The sequence below is a fragment of the Neovison vison genome, chromosome 4 (genome assembly GCF_020171115.1).
Source record: "Neovison vison isolate M4711 chromosome 4, ASM_NN_V1, whole genome shotgun sequence".
In the NCBI taxonomy this organism is placed as follows: domain Eukaryota; kingdom Metazoa; phylum Chordata; class Mammalia; order Carnivora; family Mustelidae; genus Neogale; species Neogale vison.
This window is the reverse complement of record NC_058094.1, coordinates 56707650-56731324: the sequence shown is the minus strand read 5'-3', so window position 1 is coordinate 56731324 and position 23675 is coordinate 56707650. Positions and strand designations below refer to the sequence as shown.

General features: G+C 35.7%; 1 pseudogene; it reads right to left on the bottom strand.

The window, feature by feature from the left end:
* On the bottom strand, nucleotides 1–22571 carry LOC122905329 (annotated as a pseudogene).
* Between the last annotated feature and the right edge of the window lie 1104 nt (nucleotides 22572–23675).

Here is a 23675-nt window from a genome sequence, read left to right as displayed (position 1 = left end):
TCAATGACAAAGAGTAATGGTTTCCATGTTAACAAAGCAGATATGCATCTTGTTTCTGATGTCTATCCCTGCGAGATCTTCAGGAGGTTATTGAGGGTAACTCTTACCTTTGATCCTGCTCCATCTGCCCCATGCAGATGCTGGCCACCTCCGTCATGTTCCTGTCTGCAATGCAATGGGCAGAATCCTTCTCCTTATGGTAATTTCTCAAGACCTCTTTGACCACATTTTCATATTTTTCCAGGGTGATGTGGACATTGCATACATGTAAAACAGAAATCTCATCTCTTCTTTCTAGCATAGCTATACCTGCTCTTTTTCCTTGGTCGTGTGGATGGGTCAGAAGGATGACATGGTGGGTCAGGAAGTGCTCAGAGTTGATCTTGTAAGCCAGGCAGATAGACCCTTTGCCAAGGTTCCTGTTGCTAAATAAGGCATGGTGGATTCGGAATCCCATATGATTGAGTTCCAGGTCAGGGACTTTGTTAAGGTCCTCCTTAGGAATAGTGGGCTGGTCTCCACTTAGCTGCTTAAACCTCCACTTGAGCCACTGGATCTGGTCTACTGAGAAGTCCTATTGCCCACAAGCTCACTCACCCCCTTAGACTCAGAGCAGACTCAGACTCAACATAGGCAACAACCATGGTGCCCTATGGAAGGGACCATAAGGAATGCATTGCTTGTAGGGCCTGGGATGGCACTGGCTCTGCAGAAGCTGGTCAGACTTGGAGTCCAACATGGTGTGGACACTAGGGCCAGATCTGAGCTCAGGTCAAGTGTTTAGGCAAGAAGAATAAATACGTTATCCAAATCAGAAAGAAAAAATTTAAATTGTCACCATTTGTAGATGGAATGATATTTCATATATGAAGCCCTAATAATTCCACCATAAAACTTATTAACTTTATTATTTTTATTATTTTATTTAATTTGTTTTATTAAACTAATTAAATTATTAAACTAATTAAACTCATTTTATTAAACTGTTAGAACTAATAAATTTAGTAAAGTTGTAGGATGTAAAATCAATACAAAAATATTTTGTGCTTCTGCAGTACTAATAATGAACTATCAGAAAGATAAATTAAAAAAAAAAGTTTGTTTACAACTATATCAAAAAGTGTAAAAGACCTAGGAACAAACTTAACCAAGGAATCAAAAGACCTGTGCACTGAAAATTCTGAGACACTGATGGAAGACATCGAAGAAGATAAAAATCAATGGAAAGATATTCTATGCTTATGGGTTAGAGGAATTAACATTATTAAATTAGTATTAAAATATCTATATGACCCAAAGTGATCTACAGATTCAATGCAACCTGTCTCAAAATTCTAAAGGCACATCTTTTATAGAAATAGAGCAAACAATCTTAAAAATTGTATGGAACCACAAAAAAACCTGTAAAGTCAAAGCAATCTTGAAAAAGAACAAAGCTGAAGGCATCACACTTCCTAATTTCAAACTATAATAAAATGCTATAGTGATCAAAACAGTATGGTACTGGAGTAAAAACAGACATGGAGATCAATGGAAAAGAATAGAAAGCCAAGAGATGAACCCACTTATGCATGGCCAATTAATTTAGAGTAAAGGAGCCAAGAACACACAATGAGGAAAGGAAAGTCTCTTCAACAATTAGTGTTGGGAAAACTGGACAGCCATATGCAAAGCAATGAAATGGAATTGCCATCTTATGCCATAAAAAAATTACCTGTTGATGGATTAAAGACTTGAACATGAGGCCTGAAATCATAAAACTTCTACAAGAAAACATAGATGGTAAGCTCCTTGAAATCATCTTGGCAATGATTTTTTGGTTTTGTTACAAAAGCAAGACAACAAAAGCAAAAATAAACAAGTGAGACTACACCAAACTGAAAAGCCTCTGCATAGCAAAGGAAATCAACAAAATAGAAGGCAATCTAAAGAATGGGAAAATATTTACAAATCATCTATCTGATAAGGGATTAATGTTTAAAATCTATAATGAACCCATATGACTCAATAGCAAAAAATAAAAACCCCAAATAATCTGATTAAAAAGTGGACAGAGATTCTGAATACACAGTTTTCCAAAGAAGACATACAGATGGCTAACAGATACAGGAAAAAGGTTTCCAACTCACTAATTATCAGGGAGATGTAAATCAAAAGCACAATGAGATGCCATCTCACACTTGTTAGGATGGCTATTATCAAAAGGGCAAGAAATAACAAGTGTTAGTGAGAATGTGGAAAATAGGGAACTCTTGTGCATTGTTGGTCAGAATGTAAATTGGTGTAGCCACTTATGGAAAACATGGAGATCCCTCAAAAAATTAGAACTGTCATATGACTCAGCAATTCTGCTGCTGTTTTTTTATCCAAAAGGAATGAAAACGTAATTCAAAAAGATATATGTACCCCATGTTCATTTCAGCATCATTTACAATAACCAAGGTATGGAAGCAACCTAAATGTCTTACTGATGGATGAATGGATAAAAAGAATATGAGATGTGTGTGTGTGTGTGTGTGTGTCTATATATAAATATATAATTAATATTATTCAGTCATAAAAAGAAGGAAATCTTGTCATTTGGGACAACATAGATGACACTTAAGGGCATTATGCTAAGTGAAATAACTAAGACAGAGAAAGACAAATACCATGTGTTTCCCATATATATGTAACCTAAAACAAACAAATTAGAAAAAAATTATAAATATAAAGAATAGATTCGTGATTGCCAGAGGCAGGAGGGGAAGGTGGGCAAAATGAGAGAAGGTGGTCAAAAGGTACAGCTTTCCAGTTATAAAATCAGTAAGTCCTGTGAATGTAATGTACAATATGGTGACTGTAGTTAATAATACTGTACTGTATATTTGAAAGTTACTAAGAGAAATAGATCTTAAAATTTCTCAACATAAGAAAAAAAAAACTTCAATTTCATGTGATGGTGAATTTTAACAAGACTCATTGGGTGATTGTTTCACAATATGTACAAATACCAAATCATTGTGTTGTATATCTGAAACTAATAGGTTTATGTCAAGTATGTTTCAATAAAAAATATTTGGGACTGTGAAATGGGGCAATAAACAAACCCTGAAAACCTCAAGTAGTTTAGTATTTACATACATTTTTTTTTTCTTTCTTAGAAAGTCCAATTTAGGTGGCCTAGGACTTTCCTCTAAACAAACACACAGACTTGTAGATCCAGGTCCATTTAGTCTCATGGGGCTGCCATCTTCAACACAAGGTTTTCGAGGTCACTGTGGAACAAAAATAACAACAGCCCAAAAAACTTTGCATTCATAATACTGAAGAATGGGAACATGTCAGTCTCCTTTTTTACATTGTGGTAAGTCATTATTTCTGCAATGTATTTCAGAAATTAGAGATAAATTATGTGAAAGTAAAGATCCAGATATATGATCACTGTTCAACATAGTTAAATTCCCTATTTCCCTCAGAATATAGAACCTGAATGATCTGACCTAGTGACCCAGTCTCAAAGATAACCCCATGTGTCAGGTTGACTGCATTCATTGACAGTTGTCAGTTGGTAAACTAAGTCAAGATCCCAAATTTATATGACAGGAACTAGATAATACATTTTATGAAGGTGAAGAGATAAACAGCTTATTATCACAAATACCAGATAGAAAATTGTTTGATAATTTTGTATAAGTGATAATACATTTTGAGTAAATATACAAAATAGATTACAAATGGAGTAGAAAAGTATTCCTATCTTGAAACTTAGAAATAATTCATCCTTAAAAGGAAGATCTAAAAAGCACTATTTTGAAATTAGATTTTCACAAATTTTTATTTATAGATACTGTTCTCCCTAAGAATGGAGACCTCTACAGCCTTTTGTTTACAAATCATTTTGTTTCTACCATCCCTTTAATATTTTATGACTGTGTGGTTAAGCTTCATCTCCTGAGAGAAGCAAAACAGTATAAACCCTTAGAGTACTAACTTTGACTGACATGGTCTGTTTCACATCTAGGCTCTATCATGTCCTATCCTGGCAGATTTAGACATGTTCATTAGTCTCTCCATGGATCAGAATGGATTAACTATCCTGCCCCATGAAGTCCATGATCAACTGTTCTCAGACCAGGTGATTGGTACTGAACTACTTCTAGAAGGGTAAGCTGGACATAGGAGATGTTTCTTTTCTTTGTGTGCATGAAAGAATGGATAACCTTATGAAAGGTTCAAGCAAACCCACAGCAATCATAGTCCAGAGGTTGACTTTAGGGGACGCTAGTTTGAAAAATTACAAAAGGGTATTTCTCATATTCCCAATTACAAAAAGAGAATATTACAAGAGGGAATTCCCCATATTCCCAACTGTCTTGGGACCAGGAGAAGTAGGGGACACTCTGCCAGCTTCCTGAGTTCTTCTGAAGATGGCCACCTAGCACTGGCTGGGGACAAGGACTGAACTGTTGGCCACAAGCTATACCTAGGACCTGGGGCCCCAAAGTCAGGAAACTTTCAGGAAGGGATCTGATATCAGATGCTGAGTTTTTAGTTTTAATAAATTTTGCTTTTCATTTTTTTCCCATTTAAGTGACTTTTTCTTCATGATGCTGTATGTGGGGTGGGGGTGGGGACACTCTGGATGAATAGAAAAATGCAGATGGCAAATCAGCAAATTGGGAAGTCTGTTTTTTTTAAATTGTTTTGCCCCAAAGTGAGACCAACCCTACAACTAATTTCTCTTCCTTCTAAATTGATACCGTGTTGATCTTCATGGTGTTACAATAGATCAGCAGCAGTTTATGAAAAGATAATAGAACTTCTCTTTCAGAATATTCATGTACCTTATTTTTAAGATTTTATTTATTTATTTATTTGACAGACAGAGATCACAAGCAGGCAGAGAGGCAGGCAGAGAAAGAGGAGGAAGCAGGCTCCCCGCGGAGCAGAGAACCCCATGCAGGGCTTGACCCCAGGACCTTGGGATCATGACCTGAGCCAAAGGCAGAAGCTTCAACCCACTGAACCACGCAGGAGCCTCTATTCATGTCCTTTTATTTACTAATTGTACATACCATTCTTCTTTCATTACTTTATTAGATGAACTTTAATCTGCTAGGTAATGAATAGCATTCCCTTCCATGAAATTCTGATCAGATACATTGGGAAGAAGATTGACTCTCTCACTGCATATGGATTGGCAATTAGTCACAGTCATTTGAATATTTAAAAAGTGTAAAATAAGTAGGGATTGGATTAACTCTTCTTTATTCATTTGTTTAAAAATCATAGATTTATTGAGCACTTATGCCAAGAACCAGCCTGGACTGAACGACCTGAGTTAGGCGGTGAGAATGAGAAAGAAAGAGACACAAAGAATGGGATCAGGAGGGTTGCAGCTAATGCTAAGGCTACATTTATTTGTTTACAGCAGTTTTACACGATTCAAGCACAATACAATCCGGTGGGAGTCACCTTGATCATTGCTAGATAATTCAATAGAACAATCAATGGGACAACCTACCAGTGAATATCAGTTTCCTCATTTGCATAGTTACACTACATTGCATCAGATCAGAACTTTCTGCAACTAGCTTAAGGGCAAATCTATTTATCTAGGTCTACTCCATGCTCTGTGCTTTTCCTGCTTCAGCAAGTTGTAGTTAAGGCAGTGCTTTAGGGCCGAACTGTGATGGGTAGGGCGGGTCTCTGACCTCACCCTAAGCACCAAAGGACACTGTCAGCTTGCTGTCTGGCACTGACTCGGTGCCTGGCATTTTGGTAGATGATGAACAGAAGTATTTGTTCTCTCAAAGAGTTTGCATTTTATTAGAAAAACCATGATTAAAAAGTTTCAGAATAACGAAGTCAGCATTAAAACAGAAATACTGCACTATAGGGATGGATACGTAAATTCGAGAACACTTCTGACCCGGATAAGTAGAGCTCAGAAAAATAGTACAGGGAGGACACGATACAGTATAAAATTTAAAATGTCAACTTAAAAGTTAGTTTAATTATGTGGGTTTATACTCTCGAATAGGAGAAGTAGAAATAAAATAGGTTTATAAACCAAAAAGATTAAAATATCTCAAAGGGGATAAAAATAGTTTAAAAATTGCTGTTGTGAGAATGCCTGAATCATGGTCCTAAATTTAATTAAACAAGAAAATGTGTTTCATTTGAAGGGCCAATTTGTCCAAATTTATGGCTGACATTTTAGACACTATAGAAAGCTGGTTCATAGTGAAGAAAATGGGCAAACACATTTTTGATGTTGTTCTACAGCTTTTTGGTCTTTTATCAATTTTGTTAAGATATCAGCATTTAGTCTTATTTTTCTCTTTTAATTTTCTTCCTTTTAGTTGTTTTTATTATTTTCTATTTGATTTATTTATAGAATGTTGAATTTGTTAAAAGTTAATATGGTGTTACTGATCTTGTTTTAATATTATAGAGATTCTTGATTATATACATTGACATCATAAATAGTATTGAAAATTTTTTGACATTATTTATTTCCATAAAATTTCTGTCTGTGGCATCTGGGTGGCTCAGTGGGTTAAAGCCTCTGCCTTCGGCTCGGGTCATGATCCCAGGGTCCTGGGATCGAGCCCCGCATCGGGCTCTCTGCTCAGCGGGGAGCTTGCTTCCTCCTCTCTCTCTGCCTGCCTCACTGCCTCCTTGTGATTTCTGTCTGTCAAATAAATAAATAAATCTTAAAAAAATTTCTGTCTTTTATCTCTTTTCATTCCAAGATTCCTAATACATGCATGTTAGACAGTTTCACAATACTAAGCCATATATTAATTGGGGGGGAGGTTGCCTATTTTCCATTTATTTTGCTTCTCTGTGCTTCTGTCCATTATTTTCTAGTCCATTAATATTTTCTTCAACTGTGTCTGATATGTTTTAAAGGCTATCTATAGAATTGACTGTGATGCTCCTTTCAACATCTAAAAATTTGTTGAAATCTCTGTTCACTGACAAAATAGATCCTCTTCTCTTTATGTAAATTTTACTTCAATAAAAAGTCATATTAAAACTTAAGCCCTGTGATATCTCATTTCCTTATGAAAAAAATTTCATTCATCACTGAAATAAATGGCAGTATAAGGCTTTGAAATTCTTTTTTTTTTTTTTAAGATTTTATTTATTTTATTTGACAGAGAGAAATCACAAGTAGATGGAGAGGCAGGCAGTGAGAGAGAGAGAGGGAAGCAGGCTCCCTGCTGAGCAGAGAGCCCAACCGGGACTCAATCCCAGGACCCTGAGATCATGACCTGAGCCAAAGGCAGCAGCTTAACCCACTGAGCCACCCAGGCACCCCAAGGCTTTGAAATTCTATTTTCATAGGTGATTTGGTGAATTTTGTTGTAATAATATAGACAGCTTTTCTGCAATTCATTAGCATGTCTAAACTTTCCATTGTCACTATTTCAATAGTCAGAATTTTTATTTTTAACCTACAAAGTTACATTGGACATTGTTGAATAAAATTTCACATCCTTTGGATTCTGTTTTGGATGTTTGGTACCTGATATGTTAAATGTTCTTAGTAAAGTTTAATGTTATCTGACAGCATAATATTGAAAAGTACTATTTTGTGTATTAAATTGGGAAGTTTAATAATGTAGGCAAGCAACATTTCATATTTTTAAATAATAATTTGAATGGATATGTTTCATTTACTTTTAGGATCTGTACATATACATATATATGTGCATATGCATGCATATATAATGATATCTACATAATGAAGTTATATAATATTAATAGCTAGTGGGATCGATGGGATAACTTTTTTCTTTCTATTTTCTTAGTAAGGAGAATTTGCTATCATGTGACTTATGCAGTATTGCTCTGATCCAATCTAATACTTTCTACCATTTTATTGTAAGTATTTATTTTAACAAGTTTTTAATTTGAATAGTATGTTTGAAAAGCCAAAATATGAAGAAGAGAAAGTTTAGCAAGCATTGATTTAAAACAAAATGTGTTATTTTATATTCCAATTCCCATTCCAATTCTATATAGTGATTGTAAGATAAAATCTAATTAAATTTGAAATCGTATTCTCCTTCATTTATCATATTTGTGTAATTGTTGCAATTATTAGTCTGATGTATTTAGTCTGTATTGCTCCAAAACTTTAGGAATTCCCTCTGAAAGGAGATTCAAAACTGAACATGTTGTTAATTAAAAAATAAATAAATAAAATAAAACAATTCTAAAAATAATTTTTTTGTGCCTCTCTATTTCTTAGATGCTATAGAAAAATAAGTTGCTTCTCTTCCCACTGCAAAGAGCTTACAATATGATTATGGAAATAAGACGGAGAGTGACAATAAAGTCAAAAAACTAATTCCAATAGGATTAGAATCTAATCAGTTTCATTGTGTTTTAATTGTACTTCTATATTGGAAGAGCAAAATAGTAATACCAAGTCATATATTATAAGTATTAAATATGTCTGTGACGAAGTTGTGGGATTTAAACTTAGACCTTGCATTTCAAAAGACAGTGAGGAATTTATAATCTCTGACTATGTAGAAATCATATAAATCATAAAGATAAGACTGGAAGGGGACAGAAAGTGGGAGATAAAATAAATAGTCTAGTTTTCTTATAGTTTATATCAGTACTCATTTTATGATCAAGTATCAAAGTGATGAAAGTATACATACGAGAATGATTTAAAGATTTAAAGATAGACACTAAATAAAAAAAAATAGAGTTGAAATCACCAAGTAGGTATTTTGCTTACTTCTTCTTGATACTTACAAAAAAACCTCTCTTTCCGCAGACCAAGTTTATTGCCAAAGGGATGTCAACAGAAATGACTGCTGTCACTTCCGGGCTGACATACTGAATTCCTGAGGCACGCTCTTCCACGCTCTCATTTCCTGCAGAATGAACCAGGGAGCATTGTGTTGAGAGGTAGGTGCCATGAGACCGAAGCAGCCTGGGATTCTGAGCTGCCTATAGTGAACAGCTGCTTTGGAGAGATGCCCAAACCGTAGGGCACTTTGAACAAGAAATGAACTTTGTTGTGATGAGTCACTGCAAGGTTGTATTCTTTTATACTGCAGTATAATCTAATCTCTTCTGACTGACACAAAATAAGCAACGGTGAGGGCCTAAGTAGATGAAGAGCTCTATTGAGCCTGTCTGAAGATTTAGATAGTTAAGTATATAGAAGGAAGAGTCATAAAGAAAACCACTAGAATATGTATTAACATTCCATATATTCAGGAAAACAACACAAACTTCCATAAAAGTAAACAAGTATTGCTTCTATAGTGAAAGATTAAAAAGAAGCAGTGGGAAAAAATAAAAGACATATTTAACCAAACATATATATCATTTAAATAAATGTATATGGGCTTACTCAAACATTAAAAATAAAAGACCCTCTATTAGAAGAAAAAAAAATCTAATAATGTATTGTATAGAAAATATACACATTACAAAATAACTCAGAAAAGCCAAATATAAAAAAGATATAGTCATTCCAGGAATATGTAAATGAACAAAAACCAAACGATCAGGTTAGTTTTAAATCACAAGGGCTTAAATCTAGGGCAAAAATAATTAAATGAAAAAATAACAAATAATATAATTTATAATGAAGATTATGATGAAGATTAAAGAGAATGTTCATGCACAAAATGATATAGCCATAGAGCCATAGCGTCATCAGAAAACCCAAGAAGAAATATAAACACATTTGTAACAAGATAGTTAAAGTTTTCCTTTTCTTTTATATTTAATTTATAAAACAAAAATAAATATATAAATAATCTAAATAATATTAAAAATAAATAGTATATTTTCAAGTTTTTGTACACTGAAAAATGCCAAGATTTGGCCACATATAATATTATAAAATACTTAAATCAACTTCAAAAAGTCAAACTAATGAAGCCTACATCCTTTGATTCAACTTAAGAAAACACAAATTACATAGGAAGATATGAAAAGTAATAATGTGTAAACTAAAAAGCTATATATATATAGTGTATATATATTTAGCAATTTTATTGAGATGTAAAATCATAGAATTAAACCATTTCAAGCATACAGTTTCAATGCTTTTTAGTAACTTGATTGACTGATGTAATAATCACTATAAATTAGTTTCATAATATTTTTATATCTCCCCCAAAAAGAGTTATGCCCACTTATACTCCATCCTCATTTCCACCCCCATGACCATCTCTAGCTCCAGTACCCACTAATCTACTTTTTATCTCTATAAAATTATCTTTGTTGGACATTTTATATAAATAGGACCATACAATATGTAGTCCTTTGTGTCTAATTTCTTAGACTTAGAATAATGTTTTCTGAAGTTAATCCATAATATAGTAGGGCTTAGAGTTCCTTCCTTTTTATTGCTGATGGTATTCTGTTAATACGGATATACCACATTTTGTCTGTTTATCAATTGATGGGCATTTAGGTTGTTTTCACTTTTTGGCTGTTAGGAATAGCGCTGCTGTGAACACAAGTCTTTGTGTGGACTTATGTTTTCATGTGTCCTAGAGTGCCAGGTCCTATGGTTATTTATTTAACTTTTTGAGAAACTGCCAAACTATTTCCAAAGTGGCCATATTATCTTACATTCTCCCAGAAATGTATGAAATGTTTTCTCTCTCCACATTGTCACCAGTGTTTGCTATTATTAGTCCTAATTCGGAAATCTCATCTAGTTGGTATGAAATGGTATCTTGTAGTTTCATTTACATTTCTTTGCTTAACATCTTGTCATGTACTTATTAGTTCTGATGTGTGTTTTTGTTCAACAGGACCAAGACTTTCATCCTGACATTATCTACCTGGAGATAGCATCAGATGCCACAGGTTAAGGGCTCAGTCCTGTAAATCTTCCCCCTACCCCCACTTCAGAGGTCAAATGCAAGGTCAGGTTGTTACCTGTGCTTCTGACAAACCAGCTGTAGATAGGATGTTCCCAGGATTCCCTCCTCTGGTTCTAATTTGCTAGAGCAGCTCTCAGAACTCAGAGAAACATTTTACTTACTATATTACTGGTTTGTAAAGAGATATAATTTAGGAACATCTAGATGAAAAAGATGCATAGGGCAAATTACAGTAAAAGGGTTGAAAGAGGACTTCTGTTGCTTCCATTTTGATGTCCAACTTTCTAGTTGCGTTCTTCTTTTCAGTTAATCTCTTGGCTTAGGCAGAAGTCCCTGAGGGCAAAGCATACCCGGATGGGAACCAAAACTACCCCCTCAAGCAATAAGGACTGCCCCGAACCAGCAAGTTTTACCCCTAACTGACTCCATGACAGTGATCAAGCTGACCTTTCCTGTCTATCTGCACAGACACATCCATCTGTTCCCCACATTTTCCTTATATAAAACTTGAAGTATAGTCAGCATTTGGAGACAGTCTTTGAGATGGCAGTCTGCTGTTTTCCCAGTGTTGACCTCACTGAAATAAATTCCTTTCTTGTTTCAACACCACTCATTTCTCTACCATTGTATTTCATCAGTGTGAGGACCCAAATCTTGTCTTTTTAGTACACCTGGAACCAGGTGCCATTGCAACCCTGCACCCTGGCAGGGTTCTCTGGGTGCCCCACTTTCTCATATTTCTATGTGTTCAACCTAGACTCTCTGAAAACCCCATTCTATTGGGGTTTTATAGCAGCTTCATTATACAGGCATGGCTGATTAAATCATTGACCCTTGGTTGTTGAACTCAACATCCAGCCCCTCTCTCCCCTCTCTGGAGGTGAGGGTGGGGAACGAGCCTGAAAGTCCAACCCACTAATCACATGGTTGGTTCCCCTGACAACCAGTCTCCATCCTTAGATTACCTAGAGCTTCCAAAAGTCACCTCATTAACATAATAAAAGATACTTTTATTGCTCTCTTCAATTAGGAAATTCCAAGGATTTTAGGAGCTCTGTGCCTGGAACAGGGAGTCAGAACAAATAAGTATTTCTTATTATAAATCACAATATTACATCACCTAATAATGTATCTTTGTTTAAATGTTTGTGAATAATTTTTGCCCATTTTGAGATTTTAAATATATATATAATTATGTTTTATACATTTTAAAATATATCATGTTATATACATATCATATATACAAATAGTATGTATACCAGTTATTTGCATGTGGATGTGTAAGTAACACATGGAAAATAATAAAATCTCCTTTAAACTTACAGAATAAAGTCAAAGCTTTTTAGGAAGAAAACTCATGGTCTAAGATACTCATATTAATGGAGGGAAAAGAGTGAAAACAGATGAGGTAATTATCCAACTCAATAAATTAGAAATTACAAAATTAAGATAAGAAAAGCTGAAAAGCAATACATGTGGACAGAAAATAAATAAGTTATAGTAAATACATTAGTAGACCTAATAAATCGATGATCCATTTTGGGAGAAAAAAACAAGATGATAATATTTATAAATTTTTTGACTAAAAAGGTAAAACTAAAAAGGTAAAAATCGATAGCATGCAAATACATGCATACACACTGATAACAGCAATAATCACAGAAATAAGGATGTTAACTAAATCATGTGAGACTAATTTTCTCCATTCTCCATTTCTCCATTTCTGTGTTTGAAAACCTGGGTGATATGTAACTTTTTTCTTTTTTAGGAAAATATAAACTGCCACCACCAATGACAGAACAGATAGATAATCTGAGCAGATAATCTAAGCCATCAGAGTAACAGATGGATCAAAGAGCTATGCCCCAAAAATGGACCGTTTCCCAGGGTAATTTATTAAAAAAAAGACTAATTTCAAAGCTATTTAAAATTCTCAAGAGCACAGAAAAAAGAAGAGAGCTTCCAACTTTTTTATGAAGGTGACAAACAGAGATAAAACACCCACTCCATCTGCTACATAGCCCCCTGCTAGCCCCCCAAAAACAAACAAACAAATAAAGACAAAGAGAAATCCAGACCAATCTTACCCATGAATATTAATTTAGAAAAACATTAAATGAAATTTAGCAAACATTATTCAGAAACATAGTAATCAAGACTGGGTTTTATTCCACATATGCACCTGTTCTGCTCTCCGCGACCATGACTGCTCTAGTCCCAACATCCACAACATTTTGGCATTTAAATACTATTTATTGATACTTGATGTTTATTCACTGTTAGTCATGAGTGTTTAAAATACCCTAAAGTATCCAGGTAACTCATTGGTATCTTGAATCATTGTCTGTCTTCAGTAAATGACTTCATAGTAAATGGCCGACTCTCTGATTCTTTTGAGAAGTCTCAGGACTGTTCAGTGCTATATTCTCCCTTGCATTTTATATTACAGTTCACCCCAGCTTTGTTTTGTGTTTGTCAGAAGCAATGGACATTTCCCTGGAGGAGAAATAATTGCTATGTCCTTCAGTTCTACACTATTTATTTTTGTATATAATTTATTTAACCAATTAGATATAAAGTGGTAGTTTTGCATTAAGCATAAACTCAAAAAATCAATATAATATTAAATATAACATTTTTTTTTCAAATTTTAAGAGTATAGATTAAAAAAAAAAACACAAACAAACAAACAAACAAAAAAGCAGAAAAACCCAAAACCTCATTCAATGAGTGGTCATCTCCAGAATAGGATATATTAAAACTAGTACATTTAGAGGAGAAAACTGCCAATTTTCATCTCTCTTACCTTAACCCATATCTAACACATATCTCCCTTTCTTTAGGGCTGTTACCTAACCATTTCCTTGAATTTCTTTAAAATCCTACTCTCACATAAGAGTTAAAAAGTAGTTCTGGATAAGCTATACATTCAGATTCCTTTCAGAGGGCAATGGACAGTATCTGATCATCTCATGAATGGAGGTTAATGCATGTCCTGCTCAGGAGAAAAGTACCCCAGCACTGGACCAGTATATCATGGTGTAGTAAGAAGAGTATAATGCATGGCTTTTAGATGCATTTTCTGTTCTTACTGAAAGAAGTGAGACTAGAATCGGTGCTATGGAAGGGCACGAAGGGCTATGGTAGTTCTCTCTGGGCCTTGCCTGGACTAGCAGAAAGAGGTCTAGAGTACATGGAAGCCAAGGTGTTGGGAAAGCAGCTCATTAATGATGTGCTGCCTAGAGAGATGGAAGGACATGGCGGCTTCAGAGCAGTGAAGCTGCAAGTCCAGACTTAGAGGAATTCACATACCTGAAGTCTGGAACAGTCAAACCAGCTTGAGGCCATCTATCACCATAGCAGTTAGTGGCCGCAGAGGCTGTTTGAACCCTAGATTTCCTGGAGAGAGTACAAGACGAGAGTGACTATATCACAGAGCTTCTGACCCTGAGATCCAATAAGTAGATGTTCATAAAGCAAGGATCAAGAGGTTTGGTTCTCCCTGGGCATTTGGCTCTGAGGGTGAACAGGCATTCATTAGAGAGATAAGGCTCAAGTTTGAGAGATAAGTCTTAAGTATTAGCAAGAGCCTCTCTGAGGTCTCCTAACGCAAAAACAGCAGGCCACCCACCACAGTGGAGAGGGCTCAGAGAAGGCACAGCTGCGGCCGTCTTAGAAGGCTGGGACCAAGGAAGAGTATTATTGTCAACGTTATTGATTCCAAGAAAAAATATATACTAGGTGAGATAATGTTAAACACTCATTCTCCCTATTCCTAAATAGATGATTTGCTTGTTTTGATGGATTTGAGCAATATTTCATTTCTAGTGTCTCTAAAGAATTAGTATGCAAATTTTAAAGTTTATATTTTGAAAAACTTGAGAGCTGGAAAGGATTGTAGAGATAATTTATTCTGTTACATACCCACAAAAACCATTTCCAAATGAGAAATGTGACACTCTGGGAGATTTTCTAACTTGCCTACAGTCATGAGTGGTAATGAAAGAATTAATACTCACATTGCTGATTCCTAGCACAAGCTTAGTTTCATTATTATGCAATATAGAATACTTCTGCTAATAAGGAGTTAATTTGCTATATAAAATTTCAAGTTTATTTCTGTTTTTTAAAACCTTAACAACTAATGGTTTGCTAATTTAACCTGGCAAGAGCATACATTCTTTAAAGAAAAAAAGAAAAAGCTGCTTATGGATATAGATCATCAATACTGACAGCTTCTATGTGATTATATAAAATATATATAATGCCACTATATTGCATTGCATATTTAAGGATCTGTCTATGTCTATCTAGATAGATAAATAGAGAGAAAGATGTACAGATACAGATGGATATATGTAGCTTTATATGTAAGCAAATGTGTGTAGGGAATATATGCATACATACATATAAATATACATATGGAGTTAGTATAGAGCTCTTCTTGAACATATAATTTGTGATTATATAATAAGCCTGATTTCTTTGGAGCTGCTCAGCTATAGCTACCTTTACCTACTGGCTAAGCAGTTCCAAACCCATACAGAAAGATAGTGCTTCCAAACCCATACAGAAAGATCATATTACAAGGGGGAACACCTGGGTGGCTCAGTGGGTTAAGCCTATGCCTTCTGCTCAGGTCATGATCTCAGGATCCTGGAATCAAGCCCTGCATTGGGCTCTCTGCTCAGCGGGGAGCCTACTTGCCCCTGCCTCTCTGCCTACTTGTGATCTCTGTCTGTCAAATAAATAAATAAAATATTTTAAAAAAATCAAATTATACTGGAAGTGACATCAAACACTGCTCTATGTAAATCTTTCAAATCTGAAAGTCTCAGGGTATCTTTCTTGTCTACAATGAAAATCTTGTTTCTTACCTGCTTATGGGTGAATCTATTAAATCAACTTTTTAAAGAAATATATGTGTAGACAGGGATAGAAAAGATAGAAAAATCCTTTTCTAGGAACATAAGAAAAGGAATGTCATTTGATTTTGTTTTTAACTCAAAGTTTTTTTGTTTGTTTTTTAAGATTTTATTTATTTATTTGCTACAGAGTGGGAGAGACCATAAGAGAAAGCACAAGCAGGGGGAGCAGTAGAGGGAGAAGAAGTAGGATCCCTGCTGAGCAGGGTGCTTGATGTTGGTCTTGATCCCAGGACCCCAGGATCATGACCTGAGCTGAAGGCAGATGCTTAACCAACTTAGCCACCCAGGGGCCCTCCATTTGATTCTTGATAGGAGGTGAGAATTCTCACACGGGGCAGAGAATTTGCAATTTCTACAGCTGTCAAAGATATAATATGGGATTATATACCATATCCCCCTACTCAGCATGATGGTTGAGAAAATGTCAGTTTTACTGTTCACACTGCTTTTATGACAAAGAATATTTTATTATAATAAAAACAACTTGGAAAATATAAGACTGGTAATTTGTTTCCTTATACATGTTACTAAGGAGTTGAGCAATTGGAATGCTTGCCTCAATTACTTAGCAACCTACTTTTCCTATTAAGCATTTTAAAAAATTTTATTTTATTTTCAGAACACTTAACATGAGATCTTAGCATAGTTTTTTGCTTGTTTGTAAGAGAGAGAGAAAGAGAGAGAGAGAGGGGGGCGGGGAGGAAAGGGCAGAGGGAAAAGGAGAGACTTCTTTTTCCACACCCAGCATGGAGCCTGAGGTAGGGTTCAGTCTCTAACTCTGAGATAATGACTTGAGCCAAAATCAAGAGTTGGACACTTAACTGAGTCACCCAGGCATCCCAGCATAATGTTCCTTTGATGTATTAATTCATTTATTTTTATATTTTAATTTTTTTATTTAATTCTCTATCTTCTTGGGCTTTGGAACAATACAGTGGTTGGTGTGTAATGTATAAAGTAAAACTGAATATGTGTTGAGTAAAAATATATAATTACTAAAGTACATTACTTAATGAATATGAAATTAACCAAGAAATTGAGGCAAGAAACAAGGAATAGAAAACAAGGCAACAATAGAAACAAGGCAACTTTTAAACTTATTTTCTTTTTAGAAATCACTTTTTTCTAGGCCTTGTTTATGGTCAGAAATCTGAGGTTAGATCACAATAAAACTGCTTTCTGTGGTTCTTAATCCTACAACTTCACCAAATGTCCTAATGGAAAAATATAATAATAATATAACCAAAGAATATCTTAAAATAATAATTTTAAGAGACCTCCAGTTTGGGCTGAAATAAAATAGCCTCTCCTCTAGTCTTCCTCCTCATTACTTAAAAACTTGAACATAATACAACGAGTCAGCATAGGAAGACTGAGATATATAAAGAAAGAGATGGACTAAGGACCATGGAATTGAAGAATGAAAATATAACAAATTCCCTTGGTTTCTTTTTGTTCGTTTGTTTTGCCTTGCTATATGGCCAGTATGAAGAACCAGGACTTGCAAACTGGAACCACCAAAAGATGCAGACAAAGAATATCTAAGAAAAGTCTGCTCCATCTAGCCAAAGGAGAAGAAAATGGGTAGCCAGGTAGATTAGTAAACAATATCTGCTTTGTTCCATTTAAATAACAATGGAAAAACTCTTCCCACTGCCTCCTGGTATCAGGAGGATTAAACACAGAGCCAAAGTTCCACCCCACCCCTTGGCAGCAACAGATACTGCTCTGATTACCCTACCAGATTGTTCTTATTTGAACCAGGCAAAGAGCTGAACTTTCATCAACAAGGCAGCAAGAAGATAGTATAAGGCAGGGCAAGTTGATGCCAATCAGTATCCTGCTTCTTCATTTTTTCGTGTCAGTGAGGCCCAGGGAGGCATGGACCTCCATCCCCACTGCCCTCTCCACCATGTCAGTGATGAGACAACATGAGGTGGTATGAGGTAGTGCTAGTGGGCACTCTGCTTCCCTTAGTGGGGATCACAAGGGAGCTGAGTTTCTATACCCATTCAGCAGCAAGAAGGTAGTGCAATGTCATGCTCTATTTTTTCAGGAATAGGGTCAATGGGACCCAGTAAGAAGATGAACATCCATATATGGTTTCATTACTCCTGGACCTTTGTGGTACAGCTAAAAACAGGCTGACAGTTGGCTGAAAAAGAAGGTTAAATAGGCCCAGGATCTTACAACATATCCTATATACCTAGAACAGAATCAAAAATCAAAAATCATCCCGTGAACCAAAACAATTTCAGCTTGAATGAGAAAAGACAATCAGTAGATGCCAGTACTGATAATCCAACTCAGATACTGGAGTTATTTGGCAAAGTTTTGAAAGTAGCAATCATAAATTTGCTTCAGGGAGCAATGATGAACTCTTGTATAATGAATGAAAAAAATAGAAAAATCTCAGCAAAAAATGGAATGTATTAAAAAAAAAGTGAAACTATGGAACTTGTAGAAAGGTAATTATTATTATTATTATTTTTGTAAACATGAAATAAAATATACTGGACCAGATTGGAGATGACAGAGGAAAGAATCATGAACTTAATGATAGGACAATAGAAATTGCCTAAACTGGGTGTCTGAGTCAGTTGAGCATCTGCCTCTTGATTTCAAGTAAGGTTGTGATCTCAGAGTCCTGGTATTGAGCCCTCCATCAGTCTCCATGATCACAGGGAATCTGCTTGAGGATTCTCTCTCTCCCTCTGCGCCTCCCCCACTCACACATACACACTTGCTCTCTCTCCCAAATAAATAAATAGACTTTAAAAAAAAATAAAGAAAAGAAATTACTTAGTCTGAACAGTAAACATGCAAAGAGCTTTGGTGACCAATAGACCAATATCAAAAGATCTAGCATCCATGTTGCCAGAATTCCAGAGGAGAGGGAAAAAAGAGCATGAAGCTGAAAAATTACTCAAAGAACCAATGGCTGAAATTTTTCAAAATTTGGTTAAGTGCCTAAATGATTTAGATTCAAGATGTTGAGTAAAATCCAAACAGAATGAACCCAAAGGAATCCATAGTAAGTAAGTAAACTTCTGGAAACCAAAAGCAAAGAAAAATAATGAATGCAGTTAGAAAGAAATGGCATATCCTAGATATCTAGAGGAATCTAGGATTGCCCAGAGGAAAACAAAGGTTTGAGTAACAACAGATTTCTGATCTGGAACTCTGGAGTCAGATGGAAGTACGCATCATTTTTCAAGTGCTCAAAGAAAAGAACTATCAGTTCTGAAGTCTATATTCAGCAAAAATATCTTCAGTAATGAATTCACTCTCAGATGCAGAAAAACTATAAGAATTTGTCCCCAGGCTACCTACCCTTAAAGAATGGTTAAAGAAATTCTCCAGAAAGAAAAGAAAATAGTAATTTTCACTTTTTACCTGTATGTCATCGCTGAATCACTTACAGATTTATCAGTCTAACACGGTCCTAATGTTCATTCATGGGAGTTCATTATGCATTTATTCAGTCATTCACTTATCTACCATATATCAGGCACAGGTTTATAAGACCTTGCCAGACACTAAGGTAAGTACATGGAACACATTGCTGAATATGATAAAGTGCCCACACACAATTTGGTGAGAAAAGTTCACATTAGACAAGTAAGGAGACAAATGTATGTGTATTTACAATTATTTTAAATCCTGAAATTTATATGGATCCTGAAATGTGAAAATGTATAGGACTCATGAGGATATATGTCAAAGGAGCCTTCCCTCTTCTAGTGGATCAGGTGCAGAGGGCTTTTTGAGAACACGTGATATCGAAGATGATATTGAGAAAGAAAGGACATAACGGGATCAGAGGTGGGGGGAGCAAGGAAGGGTGGAGGAAGAGCTTTCAAGGTCAAGGGACAGCATGCACCTGACCCTGGCAAGGGAAGGAAGGAATTTAGGGCTTTCTAAGAACTGAACAAAAACTAGCAAAACTGGAATTCAGTGTGTAATAGGGAAAAGTGAAACTTTGGGGACTGGCAGAGCCTGAAAGCCATGTGGCCCATTTTAAGTACTGAACTTTATGTATGAACAGCATGCAGCTTTGAGTGTTTTAAATGGGAGGGTATTATTATCAAACTGCTGGCTCTTCTTAATGCTTCCTACAGCCACTTCTTTGTCTCAGTAAACACAGTTGGGTAACATGGTGATTCTTGTTCATAGGGATTCCCAGTGAAAGCAGTTACCACAAGTTTCTTCTTTTGGCAACTGCTGGCACCAAATGTTTCTAGTGACTTTTTAGTGACTTACACCTTTGTCATCAACTTTCTGACCATTTTCTGGAGAATAATTCAATTGCTCATTGCTTTCTCAGCACCTTATGAATAGAACTTCTTCTAGGATTCTAACTTTTTTTTTAAGTTAAATGAAATTAATGGAATTACATTTAGAATAGCACCTGTTACAGAAATGCAGAACAGGCATCAATTTAAGTTAGTATTTACAGCTTACACAAAATGTCTCCCAAACCTACTGAAACTGTCCCATGGAAGCAAGACTGAGTAACACCACTTATGGGTTAGATTTCAGTGTTTCCACCAGCCGTATGCCCATAGATACATCTGTCCTGAGAGAAAGAGCAGGAATCTGTATATTTTCCCAGCTCAAGCTGATTGTTGTATGCTAGCCTTCTTAAGGGCTTTTCATGAAAATTCTTCTAGTAGTTTGTGGATTTATTTAATATGTCCAAACTTAATTTCTATGTACACCGTCTGGCCCCATTCTTCCTCTGTCATCTGTAGAAGGCTCATGGACACATACGTAAACTGATCCCTATGGAGAGCTCTGAGTATATCATGTAGTTCCTTATGCCAGAGGGGCCAACTCCACCCTACAGAAACCAACAGAAGCCAAATGAATCAACCTGTACAACAACAAAATGTCTATTTTGTTTATTTATTGATAGTGTGTTCTCAGAACCTCTCATAGGGAAAGTAGGTCAGGCAGATCACTCAAGTGTAACTTACTAGCCGCGATCAAGAAGGAGCCGCTAGAGATGCCTGGGTGGCTCCGTTGGTCCTTCGGAGCAGGTCATGAGCCCAGGGTCCCGGAATCAAGCTCCACATAGAGCTCACTGCTCAATAGGGAGCCTACTTCTCCCTCTCCCTCAGCCTGCTGCTTCCCCTGCTTATGCTTTCTCTGTCAAACAAATAAATAAAATCTTTAAAAAAAAAATCAGCTAGGTATTGACACCTTTGTGTGTGTGTGTTGTGTATGTGTGGATATTCTGCCCTTTTCCTATCTTAACCTCGTTCTTATTGACCTACGTTCTTTTCTTCGCAGGACTCCATCACAACTGTACTCACATACTTACATAGAATCAATTGCTGTCTCTCTCCCTTCTAAATACTGTACTAATACTATACTGTCCTCTATGTTACTACATCTGGCTTGAGAAACAAGTTCTGACCTGATAGTTTTATTGGCCTTTATCTATCCCTTAACATCTCACTGCTAGATTAAATCAGTGTGGTGTTAACATCTACTTACCAGTGTTAAACCTCCAAGTAACCAGAGAGTAAGTTCTAGAACTTTCCATTTGAAAATAAGTACAAAATAATCACGGCACTTCTACTCTATCAAAAGTAATTTTTTATTAAATTATGATTATTTCTTGGTAATCTGACAAGTTTTTTTTTTTTTAAAGATTTTATTTATTTATTTGACAGCGAGAGATCACAAGTAGGCAGAGGCAGGCAGAGTGAGAGGAAGGGAAGCAGGCTCCCCGCTGAGCAGAGAGCCCGATGCGGGACTCGATCCCAGGACCCTGAGATCATGACCTGTGCTGAAGGCAGCGGCTTAACCCACTGAGCCACCCAGGCACCCTGACAAGTTTTTTTTTTAATGTATTTATTCGACAGTCAGAGATCACAAGTAGGCAGAGAGGCAAGCAGAGAGAGTGGGGGAGACAGGCTCCCCGCTGAGCAGTTAGCCCGATGTGGGACTCGATCCCAGGACCCTAAGATCATGACCTGAGCTGAAGGCAGAGGCTTAACCCACTGAGCCACCCAGGTGCTCCCTGACAAGTTTGTTTCTTTAAAAAAGTCTATAGACCTCCCTTAATGGACTTGTTGTTTCATAGTAAGGAAACATTTAAACACATGATTCAGGAAAATAATGAGATTTTAATATACAGTAATGTTTATACGTGGTGGCTCTATAATAATTTTACTAATTCCTTAAATTGAAATATACTTTTAAGGTAAAAAAATAATGACTCAGTATAAAATAATAATTGTTCTTTCCTTAAGTTTCTACTGTGTCAGAAATATACCAAATATATTATTTCTTTTCATCTTAACAGCATCTCTGGGAGAGAGATGTTGCATGCTCATTTTAAAGTGAGCAAACTGAGACTCAGAGAGGTTTAGTAGTTTAAGTTTATGTACTTAATAAGTGGTGCAGCTTTGATGGAAACCTAAGCTGTCTTGGAAACCCTGTTCTGAGTTCTTGTTCAATATGCTGAGATGTTGGTTTTTGGCATATATAACACTTTGACTATTTTATATTGCAATTAAGAAAAAAACCACTAACACAGAAATTCCATTGAGTATTAGCACTGTTTAAGAGTCTCATGCTCTACCGACTGAGCTAGCCGGGCAGCTATTAGCACTGTTTAAGATTATAGTCACACAACCTGAATTTTATTTGAAAACATACAAAGAATAACACATTTTAAACTTCTAAACATACCTGGATATGAATTTTTCCATTTTGCTTTTAAAAGGCTTATATGTTCTTTGGCATAGATATGATCAATCATCATGTTTGCTCCTCAGAATTAAGTAGTCATTTATTCCCATAATATTCATTATATGTTTAAGAAATAACATAGATTATAGCTGTAACTATCCTTTTTAACTTTCTCATTTTCTAGATTTTGGAAACTATGAGTAATTTATAATTTGATTTTTTACTATATGAATTCCAAATTAGTGAATCAAGTTTTGCAATACAGTCTCTTTATGGATATTGTTCTCCCAAAACAGGAATTTGGTGTGTATTTAATGTGTAATTATCCCTATTATTATAGCTGCTGAAGACATCAGTTCAATCCAACATGCAGTTTAAGCAACCCTTATATGCTAGAGCAGAGCAAGGACAACTGAATAAAAACAAATAATATAGTCCCTGGCCTCAATCAAGTAATGGCTTAATTCTGGCTACATTGTGTAGACTAACAACTACAGACGGGTTCTTTTGAATCTCAACAATCAATAATGATCAGCTAAGCTCCTGATGATAGGACTGGTTAAAATTCTCATTTTCTGATTTCATTACATACTAAGCAACAGCAGGTTTCAACTAGGACCCTTTGTGAAATGAGATTCAGAGGAAACCCTACTTTGTCAGTACTTAATGACACTTGGTACTCACGGCCTACCATCTAATATTTCTTGATTTTAACTTATATTTGTTGATGTTTTCTGCCTACAGTCTAACATCCCAAGATTCCATCCTATAATCTTTTTGCTAACTGCCTACAGTCAGTTTTCCTGAATTTGCTTTATGGCACACAGGACTGACGGCTTGCAGTGTAGGATTCCCAGTTCTTCGGATCCCCTTGAATTATTCTCTGCTATTATGCGTATTTTCATCTCTACCTAGGGACTGATCAACAACCTAGTCGCAATGTGGGCAAACTAAATATTAATGGTGAATAATGTTGCCAAGTTTCAATCATGACTGCATTTGTGGTTCTGAGAAAATCCCCCACAGATTTGCAACTTAACTGTTTTGAAGCAGGTTTTGAAGATGGAAGACCAGGCACTTAACTAAGCTCACTAAAAAAAAAAAAAATATATATATATATATATATATATTTGCTTGTTAGAGAGAAAGAACAAGCAGGGTGAGGGGCAGAAGGAAA